The sequence below is a fragment of the Falco peregrinus genome, chromosome Z (assembly GCF_023634155.1).
Source record: "Falco peregrinus isolate bFalPer1 chromosome Z, bFalPer1.pri, whole genome shotgun sequence".
Taxonomy (NCBI): domain Eukaryota; kingdom Metazoa; phylum Chordata; class Aves; order Falconiformes; family Falconidae; genus Falco; species Falco peregrinus.
The window spans coordinates 4,928,048-4,943,101 of record NC_073739.1 but is presented as its reverse complement, the minus strand read 5'-3'; the positions used below and the strand labels follow the sequence as shown (position 1 = coordinate 4,943,101).

The 15,054-nt window shown below is 41.3% G+C and overlaps 1 protein-coding gene across 14 annotated transcripts in view; it reads left to right on the top strand.

Annotated features, from left to right (window-relative positions):
- MEF2C (myocyte enhancer factor 2C) overlaps nt 1–15,054 on the top strand; it is a 128,162-nt gene that overhangs the window by 72,352 nt on the left and 40,756 nt on the right. The window lies entirely within an intron of this gene.

The following is a 15,054-nucleotide window of genomic DNA, read 5'->3' as shown; positions in this document are numbered from 1 at the left end:
CAGTCTAATCCTGTTTTTTTTGCCTGCTTCACTCCACCTGCTAGGGAGCTGGTGTTTAAAATGCCTTACCTTGCTGTTTTGCATGAAGCAAAATATCTCCATACCTCTCCTTCCCTGGACTGCACACAGATAGCACTATCTGTTCTTGAAATGCCTTTCCACAGTTTTCATAGTTTTGGAAAAAGTTTTGTTAAACTTCAAAATGTGCTGACTTTTCTTCCTTGTTACAGTAAGAAGGTATAAATTAATTATTTATTTGTGTACTATAAAATTTGCATCCATCCTTTATGTATTATGTAGTTCATATTGATTAGACTCCATTTGCCCTGAATTCAGGGAGGACTCTATGTGTTTGTTTAATAAAAGATGATTTAAATTAATGTAAGTTACCAAATTTGCAGGGCTATAAAACCTCAAACACATATGCTTTACTGTTCTACATTTTTAACAATCACAAGTCTAGTGATCAGCTGTGAATTAATGTCCATAATCCAGAACTGTTGAATGTAGTTAAAACTTAAATAGCCATTGTTCCTTGAATTAAAAAAAAAAGGCCTTTAAAACAATTTCAATCAACATTTTCTTTATGCAGTAATTTATAAATCCACAACTTTAGGTTCTTTTGTTGCTATGGTTGTTTTTATATATGGCTACCAGTTAGTGGAGGAGTAAAAACTTCTATTAAAAGAAGTTGCATCGTCTGTGTTCTAAACAGTTCGTTAATGTTTTTGCATGATATAGACAGTGGCATTAAAGGGAAGAACCCGTGATATATTGGATAGGCTTGCATTGAAAAAAAATCTCAAACCCATTTATTTATATCATCCTGTGTGATCCATAGACAACTATAATTACATTTTATAGTCCAGAGTTATAAAAATCTGCATGCACTTTACTTTGGGTTGTTAAAGTATACGTTTATTTCTTTGATCAAATGTTACAGCACACAAGCTGTTCAAAGAAAGCAAATTATAGAAGAGTCAATAAGGGCACTTTAAACACCACACAGCTGCTATAGATTGATTCAAAAGAGATCAAAATCTTGACAAAGAAGCAGTTCCTGATGGAGTGTATGGTGTTTAACGTATATTTAGCTTAATACAATAGAATCATGGCTATTACATGAAAAACATAAAAACACTTCATTTTTTCCTTTCATTGTTATAATCCAAGGCTTGGTTATTACATACTTCTATCATGTTCAAACATTATTCAGTAGCAATGGAAGCTTTACACTTTTGTCTCTAGCAGTTACCAGTATGTGCCTTAGTATTTAATCTGTATTTTTGTAACCTAACTGGAAAGAAGCTTGCCTTCTCAGATGTAAATTTTCACACAACCCACATACATTGTTTAACTCATGAATAAGAATTCATAATTATGCGCAGTACTTTCCATCCTATATCTGAAAGTGTTTCACAGAAGTGACTAAACATAAACTTTGAAATATGGCAACTAAGGTCATTTATCCAAAAGCCTAATCTGGAGGCACATGATCTTTGTGAGAGACCTTGTTATTTGCTCTTGAAGATTCCTCGGGGCCTGTACTGTTCTTGCTAAGTATTAACCCAATCTGGGCCAAAATGGAGAGTCTTTTCCCAGTTTAAGCCCCAAAACTCTCAGTCCTCCATGAGCAAAATACCCCTGGCAAACAATTCCTAATGCAATGCACAAATGTAGCATCGAGTTTTTCACAAAACAGAATCAGAAAACATTGCTGGTGTCTGTGTGCTGTCAAGGGGACAGAGACTTCAGTGTAATTCCTTCCTTAAAGGATTCTTTCTGCATGTTATTGAGAGTCTATTCAGTGTAAAACACAAACACCAGCTCTGGAGCAGAAATCAGATTTCGACAGACTCTTTCCTCAGAGAAAATTGCTGTAACAAGCCACAGAGCTCTGTGCCCTATTGAGAGCTCTTTCTCTGACCCAACAAATGTTGCATTTGTTAATGCACAAAAGCAAAATTTTACAGGGACGTGCAGAGGTCTAACCCATCTAGAACTGTACAGAGCATGGGAAGCTGATCCCATAGGGATGTGGGAGACAATAGATTTGAGCCCATTCAGATCAAAGAAGAAACAAGAGCCTGTGTTTCCAGTTTTGTAGCAGGTTCCTAACCACTGGTTGTTATACAGAAAATCTGCAACAGCAGCCTTTTCTTAAAAGGGATGAGCTATTCTTCCTTGTCTTTGAAAGATTAGCTGTAGGAGGGGACAGTATGCCTGAACTAGTGCCTGAGTGCCCAGCAGGGCTTTGTGGATGGAGGTGTCTCTGCAGCGCCGGCTAAGCAGAGAAACTTCTGGTGAGGGGTAGGATTTCCGAAACCCCATTTGCTTAGCCTGGGTCACTCAAAATTTCATCACACATTACTAGGTTTGGATCCTGCTCTGTAGCACCAAACTGTTCTAGTGCCCTGCACAGGAAACCCCAGATCCTAACACAGTGTGGATTCCACTCTGGAGGGCAGGTGCCTAAATAGAAAGTATTGCAAAATTGAGCTTTCTATACCCCTAAATCCTTTCTTTATCGAATCTAGTCCATAGCCCTTTCCTGTCACAAGACCCTTCCTTGCAGCAGGGTGCAGACTGTGCTTTATGGTTTCAGTGTAAGCTCAAAGCAATGTGGTTAAAAGGAAACACTTCTTGTCGACCACTTTCCTACCCTGTCACTTCAAAAAATGCTTCTACTTCAAAGGATGCTTGGAAAGGTGAGCCCTTATTTCTCTGTCCCAGAGATACCTTCATTTGTAGCTTTCAAACGCTGGCAGGTATAGGGGATTCTGCCTTAAGTGGCTTCCTTAACCGAACCCTGCAACTGAGAGGACCTCCATAGATAACTGTATCTGGCAATTCTGGCTTGACCTGCATCAATGGTAAGGAGTTTGTTTAATAGGACTAAACTCATCTGGTAGTAATGCCCAGGAGGGATTCACAACTTTAGCCTGAACAGAGGTAAGGTGCTTCTGGGCTTGGACGAGGTGAAACACTGGATCCCCAAGGGTTATAGAATCCTCTCTTGTCTCTCCCACAGACTAAATTTTTCATTCCCTTCCCATTAAAGGAGTCTGAGAAATCCTCCTACTCCTTCTGTACAGTCTTTTTCATGGGAGAAATGTTCTTAATTCCACCTCCTCCTTCACAGAAAGTGATGGAGCAAAAGAGCTGACTAAACATTCTGCAGTTAAGCCTGCTTCCTACTGGTCTCCATGACCAGTTCAGTGGCAGGAATAAAAGAAGTACTCATCCATTCCTGCTACTGCTATTTTATTCTGGGGTCTTGTGATCTAGCATACCCCAGGCAGAAACAGGAATCCTGCCAAACTTTGAAATCAATGTAAGCAAGCTCTGCTGAAGTTTGTTTGAAAGTTTCACACTTCTGAGCAACTCCAGGCAAACCTCAGGATTGGGGACCTCTCTGCAGATACTAGGAACAAAATGAACACTTCAGAACTCTAGAAATCCTGTGCTTATTGCTTATACGCCTGTTGGCCTCTTCATGGAAAGGATCTTGTAACGTTACTGATTTTCACTGAAATTTTGGTTATATAGGACATTGCTGGTCCCTTTTGCTGCTGTAAGTGCTGTGTGAAAGCCTGGGCCCGTTGAAATCTGTCAGGATCTCTTTGCCAGGTCTTTGATTTTAGTGTATCAATAGTTAGAGGCAAAGCCACATGTATTTCAGAGCAATCTCATCTTCACTTTTATCACAGTCTCCAGTTTCTTTGGCACAGTCAGCTTCTGATTTAAAATTGAATTTTCATATTCAAACATAAAATAAATGTTAGAGAACCTGAAGTATTCCATTATCGTTCCATGTAATACACTTTACCTTTCCTCTAGATAGTCTTATTGCATTGTAAATGCTCTGCAGAGTTTAGGAAAGAGCTCTCACTGCTGTGGCAGCAGGCTGATGGCTGCAAACGGCCTAGAAGATAGTCAAGATAATGGAGTAAGTAAATGAGCTCTGTTTTCTGGCCACAATAATGTCAATAGGAAACACTGTTGTTCCATCTCTCAGTATAATGGTTTTGGGTTAAGTCTGTAATTGGTCCAAGCATCCAGCACAGCAGGATTGTGGGACTGGGAGTAGTGTTTGTGCACCTGTGGATTTCAGCTCCTTGTTAGTTAAGGATCCAGTGTGGTTCTTCCTTGCACACAAGCTGAGTGTGTTAGGAAAAAAAGTCAGAATGCTACTGACTTCTGAAGGTTTCTCTCGGATAGCCAGAACTTGATAAAAATTTACCTTTTTCTCAGTAAAACAGTCCCCAAATCCATCTTGCAAAGAACTTTGAAGTGATGAATCACGAAGGAATTCAGTCAGTCGTTCAGGTGGCTCTGAATTTGGGATTCGCGAAGAAAAAGAAAGGAAGAAAAATTCCCTTTCTTATATGTAGCATGGCTCTGTGAGACTCTGAGGCTGCCTGAGGAAACAGCTGTAGTATCTGGAGATACGAGTACCCCCACGCTATTTATTGCCTTTCCTCCATTGGAGGTTACCACCTTCGCAGCAGAGTCAGAGGAAGGGAATGCATGCCTACCCCTCGGCTGCTCCACCTCCACAGCTCTGGAATGGGGGGGTGGTCTCGGATGGCAGGGCAGAGCAGGCAGTCCTGCACAGTGATTCACACCACAGCGGCAAGAGCCACCAAGGCTGGTTAGAGCCATAGCTAAGGCTTCACCGAGTGGGACTCTACCAGTCACGCACACGTTCACAAGCATCCTTCACGTCCAACTCTGCCAAGTCCTGGAAGAAATGAAGTAGCCTGAAATCTTGCTCCATTTGTCCAGCTCTTCTGCAGGATTAGAGGACCCAAGCAGAAACATCTTTTGTAGCCCACAGAATTCTCTGTGTGGGAGGACTGTATGATTAAAGGTTTGAAGATCTCAGACAGTAGGGCTTTGGCAGGCCAATATGCCAATTCTTCTTTACAAACCTATAATTTCATCCAAAAAAAGAAATCCAGTTTTACAATGAAAACCCTTATCATTTAAAATACATTTTAGCTGGTTCTGGAAGAAGCTGAAATTTTCAAAAAGGACGTTTAGTTTCTGAATGAAGATTTTTGGTTGGTTGGTTGGTTGTTTTTTTCTTTTCTTTTCTATTTTACCTTCTCAGCCATGATTTTTCTAGTATCTCCATAAGCTCTGTCCTCAGTTCTGGTCACAATTTCTGACTAGATCTTGAGTCTGCCTCTGCCGCTTCTGCTTTCTCAAGCAGTAATAAGAACTAGAAGCTGGCTCTGTTTCTCAAGTTTTCTCCCTTCCCAAACAGCGCTGAAGCTGGCCAGTATGTTGGTAACAGCCTCCATTCAGCAAAGCTACAGAGGGCAGCACGTAAGCCAGTTTTTGCAGATGTATGCGAGGATGTCTATGTCTATATTAAACTTAGACTCCTTAGTGAGTACATTACAGTTTCCTTGCATTTCCTACAGCACCACAATGACACTGGTAGTCACTATCATTCAACTTTTTATAGAGGGAGAACTATAAAAAGGTGAATTAACAAAGCCCATGCGGGAAGTTAGTAATAGAAGTAGGAGTTAAACTGCAGCTTCTTGGGAGCGTGCAGTAGCAGCTTAACCTTTGGATAATCTCACGTAAAGGGGCTGATCTTTTGCCTCCACGATGGTGCAATGTGCAGTAATGGAAAATTAGAATTCCCTTACCTGGAAAGCTTCCTAAATTCTCAAAACTCTTTTCAAGAACTGACCACTTTTTCCTAAGTCTGTCATTTCTGATTCTTCCCTTTTGAGAGAAGTGCTTACTTCTCTCAAGGGAAGAGCAGAGTGATAGAAGCAGTATGACTTTTGAAGAAGTTACACTTCAGGAAAAAGAGTTGCTTGAAGGACCAGCTTTTTAGGATAGTCATGCAATTCTGGAGTTTCTACATAGGATTTTCCATGGGAAAACAAAGCACAGTTCTTTGTTTCTAGCAGATGACACTTTGGTAAGCAGACAAATGCGTATCATAGTCTAGAGATTTTAGCAGGTGTTTGAAGATGGATACAATTTTCACAAGTGTTTCTGGTAAATAACAGAATTTATATAAATTGTTGGTCTAACAGGAAAAAAACAAAGCCATCTTAAATCAAGTATGAAAGTCTGCATAGTTTGAGTCATCTGTTTTCATAGCTAAAATCATGGGCCAATTTTTCTTCTCAAATAATGCTTGCTCACTCTTAACTTCATGGAAAGACTTCCTTCTCTTACTCCTTGGTGAAGACTCTATCAGCAGAACAGTGAGTTGGTGGTTATTGCTTTGTGCTATTTAAGGCCTCCACCCTGCAATGAAACAGGAGGCTAGAGTTTCAGAGATCTAACCTCTTTTATAATTCACCATTTTTCAAAAATATATTGATTCGGACATTTTTACCAACAGATAAAACAATTACGGTACTATAAAAATAAAAGAGAATGCTCTTTTTCCTTTAAAAGGTACTGCTATTCAACAGCATTTGCTCATCATCATATTGTTACCTTTTTTTGTAATACCCTGTAATGTGATCTGCTGTAAAATATGTGTTCAGTTCTGGGGGGGAGGGGAATAAATCTGTTCCAAAGATTGATACATTCAGGATTTTTTATGGGAGGCCTCCAAAGAAAACCCAGGTGCTGAAGGAAGTGGTGTTCTTGTCTCAGTGGGTGGCATTTTCACTGCTGAGTCAGTACTGCACCAGCTTGGTGCTGCTGGACGTGCTCTGTTTTTGATGAAACGGGAAAGCAAAATGTTGTGGTAATCCAAAGATTCCCTGGCCCCATGGTGAAGATGAAGGTGTTTGCCCCATGGTCTAGGGAAAATTCCATCCCAAGTAACTTGTATCGTGTGTTACAATTTTATTTGAGGTACATATCATTTCTGCTCCTGAAAACTTCATTGGCTAGTGTAGCTACACAAGTTGATGATATATTCACCCCAGGATGGCTGCATTTTAATGATATGTGAAGCAGTGCTTAAATGTATAATTCAAGAATCAATTTGGGATCTTTTAGAACATAAATAATACTCAAGATATATGAAAAGTGTAATTCATGTCAGCTGCCATTCCTTCTGTAATAAGTCTTTGTGACAAAAGATTCTGTAAAATATATGTGGTCCTCTGCATGTCACATTTCTCAAGCATTTTGGATATGGCATTTAGTGTTAAAGGTTCCCATTTATATCATGGAAAAACACCAGCTGCCTCTGAAATAGTTAATTGTTTCTGCAGTCATATATATTAAGCCCTGCATATTTCAAATACTGTATGTTTCAAGAGATAGTAACACTGATGTAACCGACTTGGTAACACCACTGTACATCTAGAATAACTCAACTGGTGTCTTTACAGCTGTTCCAAATCCAGCTACAGATTTACACTAGTGTAAATGAGATCTGACTTCAGCCTTGTATTTGTGTATATGTCTGACTAAATTAGACAGAAATGAAAATGTTGAGGACAGTGCTCCATCTGGAAGGGCTGGAGCCAGTGGAGAAGGATTATAGATAGACGAACATAAAAAGAAGGAGGGAAATAACAACCTGTTGATGGTTACAGTGTTTATTTTTAAGTGGCCTCATATTCCCTAAAGAGGCTGAGATGATTCTGCTGAACTACTGTAAAGTTTGTTTTTCCATTCATATACTTTCTGTGTCTGGCAGCAAAACCTAGTACAAATCAAATACACTATGTATCACAAATATCTTCATCTATTTTAAATATGCTCGATAAAGCTTAGAGAAAACCAAATTTAAATGCTCCATACACTGTAATGGTTTTGAAAAATCAGTGAAGGATATAATGGACTGATATTATGCTGTGGCCAAGGGGCAAGAGGGGAGTCAGGGATGCATCTGTTCTGGCTTCACGTCGTCTTTGCACCCCTTGGCAGACCGAGTCTTTCTGCAGACTGGTGGTGCTCCTGCTAGTCGACCAGTGGATGTAGCCAGAATACAGAAATTTTGTCTGCATTGAGTCACTCCACAAATACTGAGCCTTGGGGAAATAGTGGAGTTCTATTTTCTGTAAATCCACCTTCCAAGATAGAGGATGGAAAACAAGGTACTTGCCTCTAGGCTGTGGTGCTAGCCTTCATTCTGCAGGAGAAGGCACATGTTTATGGGCAAGGCAGCAGGTATAAAGTGTGGTGGGAAGAACAGGAGAGCAAGCTGAAGTTTTCTGCCCTTACCTACATCTTCTGTATTTCCATTACTCAGAAAGAGTGCCTGTGTGACAGGCCTCTGAACCCTCAGTGAGGGGTTATAACCGTTGGGGTGCTCAAGGAGCAGCGATAATCCATGCCTAAAACAACAATATCCTGAGAATACCTCCAATCTAAGTAAATAATCTGCTAATTTTGTGTGTGAAGCACTGACAGCTAGTCTCTGGAAAGTTGTCAGGTTTTTTTAACACAACAGAGCAGAATTTGACTGTCTTTTCAAAGTACAGGTTTAAAAAACAGCTGCAGGGAAGTTTAATTTTAACACAGTCTTTGGGTGTAAAGGCTGCATTTGACAGTAAATTTGACTAACGTTTGAAAGGAATTTTGTTTGTCCAATGCTGATTTTTTTTCTTTTTCTTTTTAAATCTCACGTTATCTGTAGAGGTGATTCTACCAGAAGCTGTAATCACAACTAAGTTAGCATTGCATTTGTGTCACTAAACTTAACACGTCCAATTAATCTCGCACGTGAATTCATTTAGGAAATGCCAGTCTTGTCTGGAAAAGCACATCCCTTTTTTTATCTCCACTAATCCAACACACTAGCAATATTAAGCTGGTATTATACTGCATCGTAGCAAACGGAGGCTGGTCATGCTTGTGTGTGAAGGCTTCTAAAAAATCCCCCTAGATCTGAACAAAAAGGCGCTGAGAAGTGATCTAGTGGAGGGTGTGTATGTGTGGATATATATATAAGTGGTTATATATACACATGTATTTATGTATAAGTATCTATAAAGCACAAATGCTGCGTTCTTGTAGGCTGTGACCACATGACAGCCGAGAAGCGCAACAGCAGCACGGGTGAAGAAAAACCAAAAAAAAACCCAAACCCCAAGCAGCCAGCCGTCAGAGCAGCGTGTCCCCAATCAGCGCGGCAGCCCCGGGGACAGCCATCTATGGCCATGGGGCAGCAGGTGCTGGCACAGACAGGTGCAGATGGTGGGGATGCGTGGCATTGCTGCGGCCAGGCCAGGGACCCGCTCCCCGCCGGGCTGCAGCCGCATCGCGCCCGCCAGCCAGCGCCGACAGTCACTTGATGCTCTGCTCCTGCTGTGGATTCCCCGGGGCGGCTGAGCTCAGCGGGTGCTGCTGCCCATCTCCTCTGTCAGGGCCAGGGAAATGCGATCCTTTTTGTTGAGGGCTGGCGTAGGGAACCTACGTCAGCTGCCCAGGGGGATTTCTGGGGTTTTCAGAACTTTTTTGCTCCATGGCGACAGACAGGAATAAGCCTGAAGGATGAGGAAATGTCCTTACTTCAAACTTCAGGAATTATTCAGATATAAATTCTTTTTAAAAGAACAGTTTACAAGTGCAATAATGGACAGAAGTCCTTTGCATGTCCTGTGAAATAATTGTAAACTTAGGAGCCTGTAAGTTGTAATTGTGGGCATTAACAGAAATTTTAATACAAAGCTTTAATGCTGGAGTCTTCATATGGTTTGCTTTTGCTCCTTTCTGAGAAAATCCAGAAAGATGTATGTTTTAGATTAGCTGCTATGAGATCTCTGAATCCGACATATCCTTCTTTGATTTATACTTACAAAGCCAAAGTTAGCCTGTGTCGTATAAGTCAACACTAAATAGAAAAGTGCTGGCGAGTGGGTAAGATTGAACATTAAAGAAAGGAACTGTGCTCGGTCTCTTCTAGAGAGCAGACCTCTGCCATCTCCCCACCTCCAGCCTCACCATCTCTCCAGAGGGCTATCCCAGGTGCAGCAGCCAGACAGCAAGGTGCATTTTCTTGTATGGATGCAGGAGACTCACTGCAGAGAGGCACAGGAGATGTGGTGAGGCTGGTCAGTCCATTGCAGACCCCCAGGTCAGAAGGAGCAGACTGTGCCTCCGGAGGGCTGCACACCGCCCCGGCCCTGGGCCTGCACCAGGTGCACCCCCTTGCAGGGCTCTCCCGTGCCCCAAGTCACACAGCGCAGCTGTGGGCAAAAAAGCAGCAAAAATCCCACTGTCCCAGTGCCCTTTCAAAAAGTCATGAGTTCATCTGGTTTTATACCGGTCTTACAAAATATTGCAGAGATGCCTTGGCACATGCCAGGAGCATGAGTGGAAGAGAACAGACTGAACGCTGTAAGCAGGTAGAAACCTTGTGTCCCGATGAGCTTGCAGCACACACGTATCATAACACACACGTTATAACACTCTGGCCGATCATTCATAAGCAAAGAGAAGCAGATGTTACTGGCAAAGGGTATCAGCATTGTTTGGTTCCACAAGAGGTGTGATTAGAGAAGGTACTTGAAGGAGGAGAGAATAATCACTTAAGATGCAAAAATGAGAGGCAAATCCAAGCAGAGGGTTTGGGGTTTAATGTTGTGAAAAGCACACTTAAATAAATACATTTGAAGAAGACAGACGTACAGGACCAGACTCAGACAATGGAAAATTATTTTTTTCTTTGAAACTTCAGCAAAAATAAAATAGTAACAAAAAGGTTAACATGTGGTTACAGAAGTTCAGCTATTATATAAGCCCTGCAGCTTATTTCAAAAAGAATAAAAACCACAAAAGCATTTTATGATTTATACAAAAGAGGTAAGAACTGTTTCGGGTTTCTGTGTTACTGGTATACATTTTTTTTGTGTGTGTGTGTGGAGCTTGTTAGATAACAGTAAGTATAATAATGTTTTATCTGATTCTCCTAAACGTGCAATTAAAGTACATTAGGACCAGCATACTAGTTTATGTTCATTATTAAATGTAAAAATCTAAGAACTCTACATTAATGGAACATAAAATTTGAGATTTTAGTTACACAGAAATCAGGGAATTCAGATGGATGGTTCCCATAGCAACCTATCTCTTCCTCTTTGTGTTTTTCATTTCACTACAACCTTTCATTACTTGATTGCACCATACATTGTATCTTGCAATTTCATCATAAAATTTCACCATTATATAACAGTGCAAGGGAAGAGAGTGAAGGTTGTCTTCACTCGACACTTTCAAACTTTAATGTTTCTGTTGCTCAGAGAGCAAACTGATCCTTAAATTAATCAGGCCCACGATCTGAACGTTTTCTGGTTTTTGGGGGGGACCTCCATAAATTTGGCTGGGTTCCTTGGGATGGTTATAAATAATAAACACAATAGCATATCATTCCTTGGTAATTGGCTATTGTCTGCCTTGCCACGTAGATATGTGGCTCCAGTGAGCAAAAAAGAGACCAAAGCATTTTTCATTTGTGGCTAAAAGATTTATCCCATGCAGATACAGGAAAGTAAGTGATAGTGGAAAATGGAGGGCACTTGTGGTTTTTGTCTTCTGACAGTGGAATATAATTTACCAAATTACAACTCTGTGGATTATCATGGTCACTCATGGGGTTATCAGTTAAAGATCATTGCGGTGGCTTCTAGACAATGTAACAGATACGGGAATTTGTAGAAATAGACCTGTAATTCTGAATTTTTCCATATTTTAAATTTTGATTACAGACAAAGAGCCAGTGCAAGTGCATTTTTTATTATGTGAATTAAGATATTGATTCACTTTGAAATAGTTAGGTCTTTGTTGCAGAGGATATCAAAATATCAGAACAGACAGAGTGGGCTGGTCTGAACCATTTGGGGACCTTACCAACTGATCTGGTCTTTTTAATTAATCAGCCGTACTGTGAGCACTTCCAAGCCCAGCTAGCTGTGGCCTCTCGGGCCCTGGAGTGCTGTGGGAAGCAGTCCCACCGCAGATGAACCTGTTAAGAAGAAAGGAGATACTCTCTCTAGAAAGATGAGCAAACTAAAGGATAGGATGAAAAAAAGATAAATTTCTAACCCTGTCCACTCTTTCTGCTAAAGTAATGCTAAAAGAAGAGGATAATACTACAGAAACAGAGACTGTATTAGGAAAATCAAAGTCTTTTCCTCCTCAAAAGCCCTCAAATTGTGATGATTTCCATTGCCTTGATAAAATCAGACCTGGCTGTTAGTGCCATATTTTCTTTTGTGCTTTTGTAGTGATGATAAATTTTGCATGAAATGGAAGTAAATAGTTGTTTATACTTCATTTTACAGCAGCCAGTATGTCACTAAGTCAGCACTTCTCCTCTGAGATTTATAGAGGCAGGATTTAGGCTAAATTGCTGGCATATGAGATTTCAGCCAAGGGTTGTTTTCCTTTAACCATTTTGTTTTTCAAATGCCTTGGCTGATTTTAGGTTACTGGAGTCCAATATAATCACTTGTTTAATTGCTTGGAAGAAGTGGAGCTTCCGTAGTTCAAAAAATGGCTTATTTTCTTTAAAAATAACTGAAATCTGGCTTGGGGTTCTCTAGAATGCAATGCGCTATACAATTGTGTAATTTTATCCTCTTAAAAATTCCCTGAATAGTCATTAAATCTTTGGAAACTAGCTAATCTCCAGGAGGATGCGATAGGTCTGGCTGGTTTCCAGGGTTTGCAAGAGGCTGTGGCAGCTTAACATGGTAAGAAAAATGGTTTCTAAATCGCTGCAAGACTGGGCCAAAGATTCTAGCCTGCTGAAACCCAGTTGGTCTTCTTAATGACTCCAGCCTTCTCTGATGTCCAGAACCAGCCTCTGCTTTCAAAGGGTGGCAGAGCAGAGAAAAGGAAAAATTGACACCGAGCCCAAAGAGCGGACCAGTTGGATGAATCAGTTAGATACTGGTCAGTGCCACTCTCAGTTGTGCTGTACTGAGTGTGCTGCGTTGTGTTGAAGCAGAACAATAAAGGACCTTTATGAGAGGTGTAATGTGGTAGGTAGCTATGTGGAGGGGAGTGAAGTAACAAGTGAGGCAACAGAACAGGCAATACTGTAGCCTGCGTATCGAGAAGCCAGAGATCATGCAAAGTTCAGGATCATTGTGTTCGTCCTGAATGCTGCTCAGGACCTCAGTGCAGAGGGTAAGTATGTCACTTTCAGGCTGCTTGCCTTTCCAGAGGAGTTCTGTGTACGTCCATGTGTGTGTTCACGTGCCTGTGCACTCTGTCAGCCTCTTCTTTTCCATTATAACGTCTTCATTTTTTATTCGGCACCAAGCAAATCTGGTGCAAAGGGAGGGGTCTCACAGACAATGGAATTCCAACAAGTTTATGAAAATTACATGTTCTTGTGCAGAAAAAGAGAATGAGAAATTACTCCCAGAAAGACTCTCAGCTGAAGGCAGTGTTGCAGCTTGAGTCCTTACAGAAACAACACAGATTCAGCAGAAGGATGGGTAGGGGGCAAGAGAAGCCCTGAGAGACCCAGCTGCAGGAAGGCTTCTCTTGACATTGCACTTTACCCCAAAACGCAGTTCACAGGGAATCAGGCACTAGTTCCAGCACTCGCAAAGCTAGGAGCTGTGCCCCTCACTGCAGCACGCTTGTGGAAATTTCTGTTGCCTAACCTTACCCCAGCTCACTGAAGAACATGTTTTTTACATTGGTGGTTTTTTTGGTTTTTGGTTTTTTGGAGGGGGGGAAGGATGGGGGGGGAGAATTGCACTGCGTTAGTGAGTTTGATTAACCATGTCAGCCAAGGTACCAGCCAAACACACTGGATTAATAGGTTTTGCAAGGGAGAGGTTTGCCGAGGTTTGCCTCTAGTCTTCAGGTCTGAAGTTAATTTTGGGTAGAATGCAAACATGATTTTACTAAATTTGGTCTTTGGCTTTTCTGGTGAAAATAGAGATTGCTTCTTCTCCACCCAGTGTGGAGAACAACCTGCTTTCTAAGGGTATGAAAATAAAAATAATTATGTATGAAAATAAAAACTTTGCTATGTTGACATAGAACCTGGTCTCTTTTTGGAGACTGCCGTAAGGCATTCATTGGGTTACATTGTCTTTCCGCCTCTGAACATCTGAAAGATGACAGTGCATTCCTGAACCTCTGCAAACCACAGAATCGACTTTCACATGAGTGCAGAGTAGAGTTTTAGGCATTGGGTGCTGAGGACAAAGTGCATCTTCTTTCACCCATACACAGGCTTGTGAATGCTGCAGACAAGGATTTGGGAATGATGGGGAGGAAAAGATGCAAAGAAGCTGCAAAACATCCCCCCTCTTTTGATATTGCCCTTCATCTGGGTTATCTTCATCTGGTAGGACAACAATTGTGCAGCTCCCTTCCCTCACCTATGCCCATTCAGTCGGAGTTGTGTTGGTCTCCGGGGAAAACAAGAGGTCTTTGCTATTTGTAAACAGAGGGGCTGTCATCTCAAAGGGTGGATCTGAGGATGCCATCTAATCCCGACCACATCAGCATCACTCCTCAGAGACTCCGTGAGAATCAGCAGGACTGCATCAGTGACTCAGATGAGCTCAAAGGTCCCAAGAGTGCTGATCTGGGTTTCACTTCTGGACAGCTTGATCCAATGGATCTTGAAAGAGAATATTTTATGTATTCAGAGGACAACTGTTGTACGAAGGGAAGTTGAACTGTGTTATATGAAGGGAAGAATGTTAGCTGAGATAGATTAGTTATTCAGACGTAAAAGAAAAAATTCTCTTTTAATGTATCATATTTTATACATTAAGTCTACCAAACAACAGCTGATTGCAAAAGCCTTCTTTATAATTGTCATGTTTCAAGCTAGTAGCAGTAGAAATCACGTATGACTATGTCTGTGTCCTGGTTTTGCCTAAGACAGAGTTAATTTTCCTTTCAGTACCTGATATAATGCTGCGTTTTGGATTTGGTGGGAATGCTGGTAACACAGTGATGGTTTTAGTTGTAGCTGGGTGATGTTTGTACTAAATCAGGGACTTTTCAGTTTCTGGGGCCCTGCCAGCAAGAGGGCTGGGGGGGCACAAGAAAACTGGGAGGGGACACAGCCAGGACAGCTGATCCCAACTGGCCAAAGGGGTGCTCCATACCATAGAACATATATAAACTGGG